General features: G+C 39.7%; 1 pseudogene; it reads right to left on the reverse strand.

The window, feature by feature from the left end:
* Positions 1 to 2,288: 2,288 nt before the first annotated feature.
* On the reverse strand, positions 2,289 to 4,790 carry LOC122431101 (annotated as a pseudogene).
* Between the last annotated feature and the right edge of the window lie 8,811 nt (positions 4,791 to 13,601).

Consider the following 13,601-nt stretch of genomic DNA (forward strand, 5'->3'; position numbering starts at 1 on the left):
GCCACCTGCTAATATGACCCAGGGGTTATTGTGAATTGGGAAATCCTGGGGACCTGATTAAAACTTAGAAGTCTTAGGTTTTCACTGTGTTTTCCCCAGAGATCATGATTTGTAGCAAAGAGAAATTACCTACCCTGTATTTGAGTTCACTATAACACTGATGTATTGGAAGTAAACCATTTTGCACACATTTTTGTCTGTTGACAAATGGGGCACATCCTTAAATAGAAAAGCAGTTGACCTTTCCTGAATGCACAGCACCTACCCATCTATGAAATACTAGTCACTTATTTGTTCAATTAGTTTGTTTTCTCACAACACATACACACACATTGATATGCTCAGGTGCATTGGAATCTAAGTTACATAAGGGCAGTGATTTTGTTTATTTAGTTCAGTGCTATTTTTGTAACAACTTAGAGTAACACCAGGCATATACAGTAGGTATTGAATAAATATTTGCTTAATAAACACTGAAGGAATGAAAATCCCTTTTCCCCATGTTTCTTGGGACCAATTTTAGATGTTACAATAGAATTATTACCCCACAGGCAATTAAGTCAATGTTTTTCTTTGTAGACCTGAGTGTAGGGCAGGGAAAACATCAGTAAATTATGCTCTGGGGCCTCAGTTCTTAGGGCCTACACTTTTGTGGGTTTCTAATAGGTACTATTTCAGATGCTGAGGAATTATTAGGGGACAATCCTATGCCTTCTAGGAGCTTATGGTTTAAGAAAAGTACACATATATAAAGAAACACTTTAGTATTTGTTACAAATAAGAAGCCTGAGTGTGGAAGAATTGATGCTTTCGAGTTGTGGTGCTGGAGAAGACTCTTGAGAGTCTCTTGGACTGCAAGAAGATCAAATGAGTCAATCCTAAAGGAATTCAACCCTGAATATTCATCGGAAGAACTGATGCTGGAGCTGAAGCTCAATACTTTGGCTACCTGATGTGAAGAACCAACTCATTGGAAAAGACCGTGATGCTGGGAAAGATTGAAGGCAAAAGGATAAGGAAACAGCAGAAGATGAGATGGTTAGATAGCGTCACTGACTCAATGGACATGAGTTTGAGCCAACTGTGGGAGATAGTGAAGTACAGGGTATCCTGGTGTGCTGCAGTCCATGGGGTTGCAAAGAGTCAGACACGACAGCAAATGAACAACAATAACACAGGTAATTATCATATTGAAAACACTCTCTGATACAGCTGGTCTAGTCCTAAACGCCCAAGAGAAACTCTAGCTCATGGGCAGAGAGAACTGTGTATAAGAATATTCATAGCAGCACCATTTGTAACAGAATAAAGAAAATAAGGCAGCCCTGGTGGCTCAGGGATAAAGAATCTGCCTGCCAATGCAGGAAACATGGGTTCAATTCCTGGGTCAGGAAGATCCCATAGAAAAGGGAATGGCAACCTACTCCAGAATTCTTGCCTGGAGAATCCCATGGCTAGATTAGACTGGTGGGTTAACGTCCATGGGGTCACAAAAGAGTCGCATACAACTTAGTGACAAAACAACATCAAAAGAAAACTGCTAGTTTTTCATCAACTGGACAATGAGTATTTCACATTATATCCCTAAAGGGGAAAACTTAACAGTAGTCTGAATGAATGAAGTAGAACAAAACTTATCAATGAATCACAAAACCATAGAGTCAAGTGAAAAAAACGAGTTGCTAAAAATGATCTGTACAGTACAATATTTAATGATCTTTGAATGCTTGGATAGCTACTCTCTACAATTTTTATAGATGCATAAAGTTGTAGGAAAGATGACATGAATGTAAAATTATCAACAATGCATCATTAAAGGTGTTTTACAGTGAAACAAATGAGGGAATTAAGATTAGAAAAACAATTAGGGGCATATCAGTTATGTCTATAATGTGAAAGTTGGGTGATGTATACATAGGTATTTATCATGTTGTTTTGTGTTTTTTCTGAAGGGTTGAAATATTTTACAATAAAATCAATGAGACTAAAGGTAATATACATTATTCCAAATCATTGTGATATATAAAGTTAATGATACAGCAAGTATCAGTTATATGATGATATTTATTGTATTAGTAACAGATGCTATTAAATGGTGAGAACATATAAAAGCTGGTCAGGGTAAAACAATTTTTTTAAAGTTTCTTCTGGATCTTCTTATAGACCCCAATCCAGTTATAGTCATTTACATAATTCCAAACCAGACCATACAGCTGGACCTTCACACACCACATATGCACAAGCTGTTGCCATTAAGATGAACATATACTGAAAGATAAATTGTCAAATCATAGAGCCTAGGTTACACGATGTGCTTGGACGTGTGATCTTTTTGGAGAATCTTCTTTCACGTGGGCAGAGTGTACCCGGACAATACTATGAGGCATTGCAGTACCGCTGGTAATGAGACAACTTTGATAGAAACCCCATGTTGCTCCATAACTTGACTTTCTCTGGCAGATTTGCGGATGGTGATCAGGCTGCCAGAACCATTGATGGACTGCTTGTACTGTAAGAGAGAGAGGAATCCTGGGAAAAAGAGAAGCCAGGGGAGGGTGATGAAGGAACAATAGAAAAGTCACAGAAACACTTCCCTCCCTATGGGCCACGAAGCCCAGACCTAAAGCCTAATGGTTCCCTTTGAACTGGCCCAAGGCATTCAGGAGGAGGATGCTTTAGCAGGAGAGTGCTGGTGGCTCAGACAGTAAAAGCATCTGCCTACAATGCTGGATACCCGGGTTTGATCCCTTTGTCGGGAAGCTTCCCTGGAAAAGGAAATGGCAACCCACTCCAGTACTCTTGCCTGAAAATCTCATGGCCAGAGGAACCTGGCAGTCCATGGGGTCTTGGAAGAGCTGGACCTGACTGAGTGCCTGAGCACACACAGGCAGTGCTCAACTCAACACAGTTGAGAATTCTTTCTGACAGAGGCCGTGCTTCTGAGTTAGGAAGTTCAATTCCAAGGGAAACTTTAAAAGGCTTCTTAGAAGAGCCCCTGGTGTTTGTAGGTGGTCACTGTGCATCAGACACTGATTCTGTCTGCCTTCAGGCTGTCCTGGCCTGACGCTATGCCCCCAGGGCCACTGCCTCCACATGAGTGAACATTCCCAATCAGTTACTCTCTTTAGTCTTGAAGTTAGCACTTATCTCCACTCTGAATGGGGCAGGTATGAAAGAAAAGGTGGAAAGGAAGGGTTCCCTTGGAGGCAAGCATATTGAACATCTCACTCAGCCCACATCCTTGTAGGAACCATCCTCAGAGTGAGTCTAACTCCCCCACTGGCCCTTTAAAATGCAAAGGTTGGGAGACTTCCCTGGTAGCTCAGGCTATAAAATGCAAAGGTTGGTAAAATTTCCCTCTATTTTCTTTCCCATCCTCTCACTCTCCCACCTATCAAAGATGGATTGGTTCTTAGCACCCATCAAGGGCCCTGAGGACACTCACCAGAGGTGAATAACAATAAAATGTTTAAGTACGCAGTGAAAATGATCCAGGAGACCTTGTAACTCGAATAATACACGGATTCACCTTGAGTTAGCATGTGGTGATACAGTAGGAGTGCACTGAGCAGAAGGATGCCTGATGTCTGGACAAAAGGAGAAAGAAAAGTCCCTTCTGATGGACCCTGGCTCTCGTACTTAAGTCTTAACCCGAAATATGCTTGACTTCCAAACCCCTAGCACGCACAACTGCACCTTGTCCAAAGGCCCATGCCACTTGAGTGGTGGATCCAATTTGGCAGCTGTGTATCTAAGCCAAAGAACTGGGAAGGCTGAGTTAGTCAGAGACCACAGCCTGGACCTACAAACCAAGTATGCCTCCAATCCTGTATTAGGGAAGACAGGAAGTTACCTGTGACGGAAGACAGGAAGTTACCTGTGAGGAAAGCGAAGCAGGCAGTCATAATGAGAGTATATTTGGTTTGAGGAATCATATAGGTGAATTCAAAACCCAGGAACAAGTTATGCATGAAAGAAAGGCCGAACACCACAATCAGAATGTTCCTGACCACTTCCAGGCCATCCGTTGAAAAGAAGAAGCTGTATTGAGGCAAGGAAAGATATTTCTTCTAGGGTCATTTCTACCTGGGGCACACAAATCTCTAGGTAAACATGAATGAGGTGAAACATTTGATTAAGTAATAAAGAGCAGAGGTAGGGAAAGAAAGAGGTAGGGGTCTTAAGCTAAATGGGAGACAGAACCAAAAGAAACTGTTCTCTATCCTTGTATCTCTGTAAACTTCTTCCTCTTCTATTTTTTCAAAATGCATTTCTTGCTAAACACGCTTGTCTTCTAATGGCAATGTAACATGTTTTCTTTGCTGCCAGTCACCTTTCTTTTATTTCCTCACATTCTAGATGTGCTAGATACCCTGTGGTTACTATCAGGGCTTCTCAGAGATTCATCAGTTAAGTCTGTGAGTTTCCAAACTTTTCTCTAAAATGTGCAAATGCTGAGCTTTTGGGGGTAGGCCTTGACTGTGTTAATTATGGAAGTGGGCACACTGCAAGCACAGGTGGTTGCACTAGAGGATAATGGTGAGATGAACGGACGTCGAGGAAAGATGAACCCTTGTTCTCCACCTATCTCTTTCCAGATAATAGCTCTGACTGGATGGCCACAGGGAAGTACAACATATCCATGGATTGTGGCTTATCGTAGGGTTTTGGGGTCCCAACTTCAGTTCAGCTCATTCTTCTATGATGAGTCCTATCACCAAGAATACTAAGACCCAGGAGGAGAAGAACATGTTGGTGGCCTCGACCTTTCTGACCAGTATGTGCACCATTGTGATTGGGGTTTTCCAGTGGAGACCATCACCAATATCTCACATGCTTCTTCTCAGATAGGATTAGTCACAAGAAATAGGGCAAAATCTTTTAGTGACTGCTGATGCAATGGCAGTGGCAGAAGCTGAAGTAGCCTATGGAACAGAGAAGATAAATCCTACTGTTTCCCACTCCTCCATTTGGGCTAGTCTGTTTTCACGGCTGCCAACTGCCATGGAATCATCTTGGTCTGACCCTTGACCCCGAGACCTACAACAGTGGAATCACCAGGTGGCCTAGAGGCCCTGAAAGAGGAACCAGATACAGAAGGAGATATGATGTTACACACAGAGAACACTATCAGCTATAGGAGCAACTAGAGGTCCTGAAAGAGGTTAGACATGTATGATGGAAGACATTAGGATTATATGTTCCAGGACTGATGAACATTAGATAGGGATCAATGAAATGAAGAAGGTAATTGGATCAATATGTGAGATGTCAGCTAGCTAGCATCACAAAAGAGAATGCCCTCTCATAATTTGCGATGTTTTGAAGATAGGTGAGGGATTAGTGAGACACAGGTCAGAGAAGAAATGATATATGTAGTTAGGAAAAACAGGAGTCAAGTTTTTACCTCAATTATTTCCCTTTCCAATTAATTTTTTGTCCCTCAAATTTCATAAAACAGTTCAAACTTCTTTAATATGCCAGGATTTAAGGGGACCCATGTTTATCTGTGCACAGAGTTTGCTATATCTCATATAATTTTTCCTATTTAAACAAGTTTAAGAAAATAATATTTTAAAAAGCAGTTATGTTTTTCCAGCAAAGCTAAGCAGAAGATGCAGAGATTTTTCATATACTCACTGTACATCCCACATAGGGACAGCCTTCCTTGTTCTCATCATCCCCACCAAAGAGGTACATTTGTTACATTTATAAACCTACAATGACGTATTATTATTGTCCAAAGTCCACGGTTTATGTTTGGGTTCACTCTTGGCTTATGTCTCATGTATTTCCACACTAGACAGTTCTTAATGTTAACTTTGACTTCACCATTGAAATCTATTTGGGACTGTGTTCACATGTACAAATGTTTCCCAGTTGAATGTATCTTGGAAAGTAGGAACTATAGTATTGTAGCATTCATGACTGCAAGATTCACTAGTAAATAATGAACATAGTCCCATCTAGGACAATTAAAGCTTTTCCTGGGACTTACCTGGTGGCACAGTGTATAAGAATCCACTAGTCAATGCAGGGGATATGAGTTTGATCCCTGACCTGGGAAGATCACACATGCTGAGGAGCAACTAAGCCTGTGAGCCACAACTACTGAGGCTGCCCTCGAGAGCCTGTGAGCTGCAAGTACTGAGTCAGTGCAGCACAACCACTGAAGCCCGTGCACCTGGAGCCCTTGCTCTGAAGCAAGAGAAGCCATTTCAGTGAGAAGCTCGTCCACTGTAATGAAGAGTAGCCCCCGCTCGCCGCAACTAGAGGAAGCCCGCATGCAGCAACAAAGACCCAGAACAGCCGTAAATAAAGTAAATGAATTATTTTTAAAAAGAAAGAAAGGAACCAGCTCCTCTCACACACCTGAGGGCAGGAATGAACGCAGGTTCTCAGCGGGACAGGAAGGTCAGTGCCCAGACCACCTGGGCCTCTCTTCTCTGCCTTTCTCTGCTTCCCTCACCCCCACCTCCCTGGGGCCCAGCTCCCCTCCCACTTCCCCTCAAAAAGCAGAATCTTTTACTAAACACTAGGAACTCTGGAGACCAAAAAGAAAAATGGAATAATTATTCATCTAAAGCAGTGTCTGTGTCACTTATCAGCTTGATTAAGTGCCTCTTTGAGCCAAACAATTTTAAGACAAGAGTATCCTCTAAGACTCTGTCCCCCGGGTTGGGGTACCATGGACAAGTCTAGGACTGTGTTGTTTCTGGGTCTGTCTCATGGATACTTATTTTCCTTTACTTCTAAATAAAAGTATGATAGCTACCTTCCTCTGCTCTACTTGGAATACCCTTCAGCTTAGGAGTGAGAGACCATAGGCTAACAGTCCTCACTACCTGAGACCTGGATGGTCTGATTCCTGCCCGTGGGATATGTATTCTAGGCAACTGAATATATAGCTCTTTATCATGATCCCTGTAGCTGAAATAGCTCTTCCTGGTATCTTCTTGAAGAGAAAGGCATAGAGGGTCAACCCGAACCCTGGGGCTCACATATATACGCAGAAGATCCCCTTCTGCCTGTTGGAAATTAGCGAAGATGATGACTGCAGTGTTTACGGGTGGGGAGTCTCTATACAGCATGTCTATGGTCTATGTCTGTACTTCTACTCAGACACTTTTCATGTCATTCGGCTTCCCTATCCCCTTCTTCATCAGTTGTCTTTCTGAGGTGTGGACTTTGACATTCAGGACAGATTCTGATCTGCAGAACTGGGCGGTGGCATTTTGCTACATTCTAGCCCAGGATTTCTTGATTATGTACCTCTCTGGAATGCTGAGATGGTTGGATAGCATCATCGACTCAATGGACACGAGTTTGGGTAAACTCCGAGAGTTAGTGATGGACAAGGAGGCCTGGCATGCTGCAGTCCATGGTGTCTCAAAGAGTCGGACACGACTGAGTGACTGAACTGAATTGGAATGCTACTGAAATTAAAAATTTCATTTTCCAACCCCAGATTTGCATAATCAGACAACTGGGGTTAGAGGGAGCCACTTTAGCTTTATCTCCCCTCAGACAGGTAAAACCTGAGGACAGTGTGAAGCTCTCACTGAGATTGAACTCTGGATCATTTCCTTTTTTTCATTTTCATAGTATCTGAGGGATCTAAAAACCCACATTTGATTTTGGTAGAAATCTCTACAAGATGTTGCTTCACATTACCATTTGTTGGATAAACACCAGCAAAGCATAACAGTCATGCAGACCAAGTGTAAGAACATGCCTTCACTCCACCGACCATGGCTCCCTTCAGGCTAAAGCAGCCGTGTCTGGTGGAGCAGCAGCAAGCCCAGCGTGCCCATGGGGGCTGCCAGGCGCTGTGGGTGGGGGTGGAGGGGGACTCTCCCCGGTGGCTTGTACTTAGGACAGTGAGAGCAGGGTTTGGAGGGAGCAGCGGTTCTTTCCAAACCTGAATGCCCCAACAGAAAGCTTCAGAAAGTCATAGCTTAAAAAGGGCTAAAAAATTAAAAAACAAGATGAAAAGACAAAAATCATCTCTCTAGTGTCCAGGCTTTTCACTAGCTCACATGACTTTAAATATTCTTCTTTTCTCTATCTTGAGACAGCACCTAAACCATGGCTTTTGGATAAAGGAAAAGAGGAAGAAGAAAGATGGCATCCAAGTTATTCTCTGTGTTTACTCTTAATGCTTGTCTCTCTGTGTAACTTCTTGATCTCTGTTTTATTCCACTTCAGAAACTTTCCCCAAGGAAGCAAAGGAGAGTGACAGGTATAAAGTCAATAAAATCTTCTATATTGATATCCCCAAAGCAGCAGACGAGTTGATTTTCACGTGTTATTTCACATAATCCTAATAACCCAAGTCCTATATTATTTTCTGTCTAAGGATTAAAGAAAAATATCTCCTAGAGGTACATGTATACCTTAGTATTTTTTTTGATGACTGCACCATGCCATTGGTGGAATATATGCTTAGTCGCTCAGTCGTGTCTGACTCTTTGCAACCCCATGCACTGTAGCCCACTAGGCTCCTCTGGCCATGGAGACTCTCCAGGCAAGAATATTGGAGTGCATTGCCATGCCCTCCTCCAGAAGAATTTCCAACTGTGATGGAAATTTATTTATTTATTTCCAAAATAAATTACATAATTATCTGTATGAGAATAAGATCAATGATTTGCTTTGCCCCACAGAGAAGGATTTGATATATTTGAAATAATTATTCTGAGTCAAATAACACATTAATGATTATGTATAGGGACTCAGCTCACCTTTAATTCAACAAACATAAGTTAGAACACAGAGCAAGTCACCTAGATTATCTCCTTCCACATTGGGAGGGATGCCTGGCATAACTGTGAAGACATTGCTTTAGCTCATTTAACTTTGACTTATCCACATTACAAAAAGAATATGAGATAGTTTGAACACTTCTCCTTGCCTTTGAATTACATTTATTGTTTTTTGCAATCTGGTATCACCCCTCAAGATAATTTTGCAGCAAATTACAAATAATTTTTAGTTCCAAACAAGCTACTTGCATGGTGAGACAGTGACACATATATATACACACACACTCACAGGATCATAATAGTCTGATTTGAGGTTTATTTTACTAAACATTATTCACAATATGCGTGATTCGTGGACTGGTAGAGGGCTCATATATGTCTTGGGTATGCTTGAAACTTTCAGTTTAAAATACTTAACTCTAAAAATTTTTTTTAATAAAAATAAAAAATAAAATATTGACTCCAGTAGACCTTATGCAATAATTTTGCTAGAACATATATAAGGAGAACAGGTGTTTATCTGTAATATTTTATTTTAAGGATAAGCAAGAATATTGTATCAAATATCTACTCTTCTAGTACCATAAACCATATCTTTGAGGACTCATTTCCTTTCATTAAGAGCTGATCTCTTAGCCAAATTCAAGTATGCAAAATAGTATTAGGAATAAAATTCACATGCTGTACATCAGATTCCAGGAATTTATCTTATAACTGAAAAATTTTTAAAACAGTCACCATATAAGGTGGTTGATGTGTTAATGTGATAATCATCTCAAAATATATCAAATCATAAATTTTTATACCTTAAGTATGTATGTGTGTGTGTGTACTCAATTGCCTGGTCGTGTCTGACTTTCTGAGATCTCATGGACCATAGCCCACCAGGCTCCTCTGTCCATGGAATTTTCCAGGCAAGAATACTGAAGTGGGTTACCATTTCCTTCTCCAGGGGATCTTCCCAACCTGTAGATTGAACCCTTGACTCTTGCATCTCCTGCATTGGTAAGTGGATACTTTTAAACTAGGGCCACCTGGGAAGCTTACACTTTAAGCATACACAATATTTATTTGTCAGTTGCATGTCAGTAAATCTGGGTGACACACCCAATCTCATTTTGTGATTTTTCTAGGAAATGAAAAACTTTTTGTATAAAGTAGTGTATCTTAACCTCTTTTTTAGGCCGTGGATCTCTAAGCTGGAGAAAAACAAAGTATTCTGATTGAATTAGGTATCTGGGGGTGATTAGTTTATCTTACATCTGAATAGCCCTTTGTGTCCTTCAGCCTAAGTGAATTCTCCCTACTTCTGAAGACAGTTTAAAATCTACCCTTCCCTAAAGACTGCTATTATCACTATAGACAGTAGTGTTCTGCCTCATCTCTGAAACTCAACCAGTTCCTACCACTTTTTATAATGACTTGCTGGTCTCCTCAGGCATGGGCTTGATATATGAGGAGTGACGGTTCTAAGCCAAAGAGAGCACTGGATGCGGTGCTTCATTCATTCAGCAGTTGGTCAGGATGAGGCACGTGTTGGCCCGTCCGCTCCTCACTGGACTGCGAGGCAGTGAAGGGACTGACGCTGCGTCATCTTTCCGTGTGCTCATCTGTACTAGAAACCCTCAGTACTTGTTACGCCCATGTTCTGTGACTTATGGGAATCTCAGTTCCTCAACCAGGGATTGAAACCAAAAGTCATAGCAGTAAAAGCACTGAGTGCTAATCACTGGAATGTGAGAGAGCTCCCCAAAATACTTAATAAATAAATTTAAAAGATTCCATCATTTGTCACTTAAAATTATATGACCAAATTTTTTCCATTCCTGGACATATATTCAGAAAAGACAAAAACTAATTTGAAAAGATTCATGCACCCTCATGCTCATAGCAGTACTATTAAAAATAGCCAAGACGTGGCTCAGTGGTAAAGATTTTGACTGCCAAGTAGGAGATGTGAGTTCGATTCCTGGGTCAGGAAGATCCCCTGGAGGCGGAAACGACAACCCGTTCTAGAATTCCTGCCTGGGAAATGCCATGTATAGAGGAGCCTGGCAGGCTACAGTCCATTGGGTCACAAAAGAGTCAGACATGATTTAGTGACTAAACAACAACTACAAAAAGACATGGAAGCAACTTAAATTTCCATTATCAGATGAATATATGAAGAAGATGTGGTATATATAATATATACAATGGAATATTGCTCATTCTTTAAAAAAGAATGAAAAATACCATTTGCAGCAACATGGATGGTCCTAGAGATAATTACACTAAGTGAAGTAAGTCAGATAGAAAAAGACAAATATGATATCAGTTATATGTGAAATCTAAAAAAACCACACAAATGAATTTATTTACAAAAGAGAAATAGGCATAGAAAACAAATTTATGGTTACCAAAGGTTTGAAAAGGGAGGGAGGGATAAATTAGGATTTTGGGATTAACAGCTACCCAATACTACATATAAAAATAGATAAACAACAAGGACCTACCATATAACACAGGGAACTATGTTCAATATTCAATGTCTTGTAATAATTTATAAAGGAAAAGAATCTGAAAAAGAATACATATATACAGACATATACATAACTGAATAACTTTACTGTACACTTGAAACTGATACAACATTGCAAATCAACTACATGTCAAAAATTTTTAAGGGAGAAAGAGTAGTTATATAATTTTGGGGTAGGAATAAATTTATGGAATATTTGAATTATTCTTATATTTTTTAAATTAAAACTTTATCCATATCTTAATTAAAAATATGACTGGAAATCTACTACTATAGTTTAAAATGTTTCTTAAGAGAATATTACATGCTTTCCTTTACACATTCTATTTCTTCATCATTGTGTTCTAAATATGTATCTGATATTAGGCTATATTAATTGCACAGTTCTGGAAATATGATATTACACAGGTTTCCACTTGTAAAAAGAATATTATAGGATATATTCTTACAAATATTCAGGCCACTAAACCCCAAAGATCAGAATCCCTTGAAGGACACTTGCTTTTATCTTTCTCGGCATAAAATACTTGAACTGAGAACAGAAGTCACATTCATTTAAACCTGCTTCTTCTTATTGTAAAGATAAAAAGGAATAACTGACATCTTTCCTCTTAAAGTGATGAGAATAGGGAAAGAAAAGATACTCAGCTAGTTTCAGAGGAGGAAGGTGAGTTTCACAGTCACAATGTTCGTGTTGTATAGGAATTAAAACAAACGGGTTCTAAATTGACTCCTGATTTTCCCGTAAGCTAGAGGTTCTGATGTTTGCAGGCCACTGAGCCTCAGGAGTGGAGAGAAGAGCCTGTGGACGCCTATCGTAGACTCCGATGTGTGGTGTCCACTTATGCTTAGTCAAGTCACAAACTGTCTAATGTGTGAATTAGTCTGACATCATCAGCCTCTAAAACAGGAATTTTAATACTAGAAATTCTTTTATACACAATGGACAATGCACAAAATGTCTTGTTTAATTTGTATGGCAATTCTTAGAAGTATTTATTATTTTTTTTTACAGGTTAAAACATAAGCTCAGAGAGCCTCTCTGATAGATCAGATGGTACCCGTTAGAGCTGGCACTGAAACAAAATGTATTTGACTCGTGATTTGGTGCTGTTTCTGCCACTTTTGTGTTAATGGTTCCCTTCTTTAAAAGGGGGCAATTATCTGACAATCAACTTTGATTTTTAAAAAATTATATTCTAGACCTGTGTTGTCCAATATTATAGCCGCTGACTATCCATGTGTGGTCACCGAGCATTTGCAATGTAGTATGATTTGAGGTGTAGTGTAAATATAAATACATTATTAACTTCAAAAATTTGTACAAAAAATGCAAGATGCTTCATAAGGAGTTTTGCATCATTATATGTTAAAATATGTTTTTGCATATACCAAATTAAATACAGTGTTAAATTGATTTCAGCTACTTTTTTGTGTGTTTGCTTTTAAAAAATGGGCTTCTAGGACGTCATAATCACTCATGTGACTGTATTATCTTTCCTTTTCTAAATCTTTTTTTCTTTTTAGTTTTTTGGCAATGTGGTATGTGGGATCTTTGTTCCCCAACCAGGGTTCACACCTGTACCTCTTAACACTAGAAGGGTGGTGTCTTAACCACTAGACCACCAGGAAAGACCCTGTATTATCTTTCTATTGAACAATGCTGACCTAGATTTCACTTTAAAAAAATACTTTCAATTCTCATAGTTTTAACAGCAGTATGTAGTACAGGGAAATATTTAAAAGCATAGCTTTTAAATTTGCTAAATTGCTTTTGAATTCCAAAATGCACCTAAGGCCTGAGTGAGCACAAATATTCTCAGTTATTTGCACTGTTAACCCCCAACATTTGATTTTATAGTCAGAATGAAAAACCTACAAGTGACTCATGACTGCAAGACTTGATCTGTGGGTGCCTTTTCCTTGGCTCCTCATTTCCCCCACCTACTGTAGGAGAGGATACAATCTTGGAACAAAGGACTCAAATGCAAAATAAATCAATGATATAAAGCCAATAGAGTTCGGGGCTTAGTACAGTAAGAATGAAGAAATGGTAATTCAGTCTATTACAAAAACATGCAATTTTTGATGTTAATGTAGTTCCTTACAGTGTTTTCATAAAAAAAAAAAAAAAAATTCCCTTCCCTTTGCCTCTCCTCTGATTGTTCCTTAACTGAGATCAGACAAAGGGAAAAAAAAGCAAACGTTCTAGGGTTGAGGACTTGAACCAGAGAGCAGTGAAAGTTCCAATATTCCGTGTAAGAATTTTCCGTCGATCCCTTAGTCTCGGAGTCGCTACCTTACATCCGGTCCTT

This window comes from Cervus canadensis, chromosome 29 (assembly GCF_019320065.1).
Source record: "Cervus canadensis isolate Bull #8, Minnesota chromosome 29, ASM1932006v1, whole genome shotgun sequence".
In the NCBI taxonomy this organism is placed as follows: domain Eukaryota; kingdom Metazoa; phylum Chordata; class Mammalia; order Artiodactyla; family Cervidae; genus Cervus; species Cervus canadensis.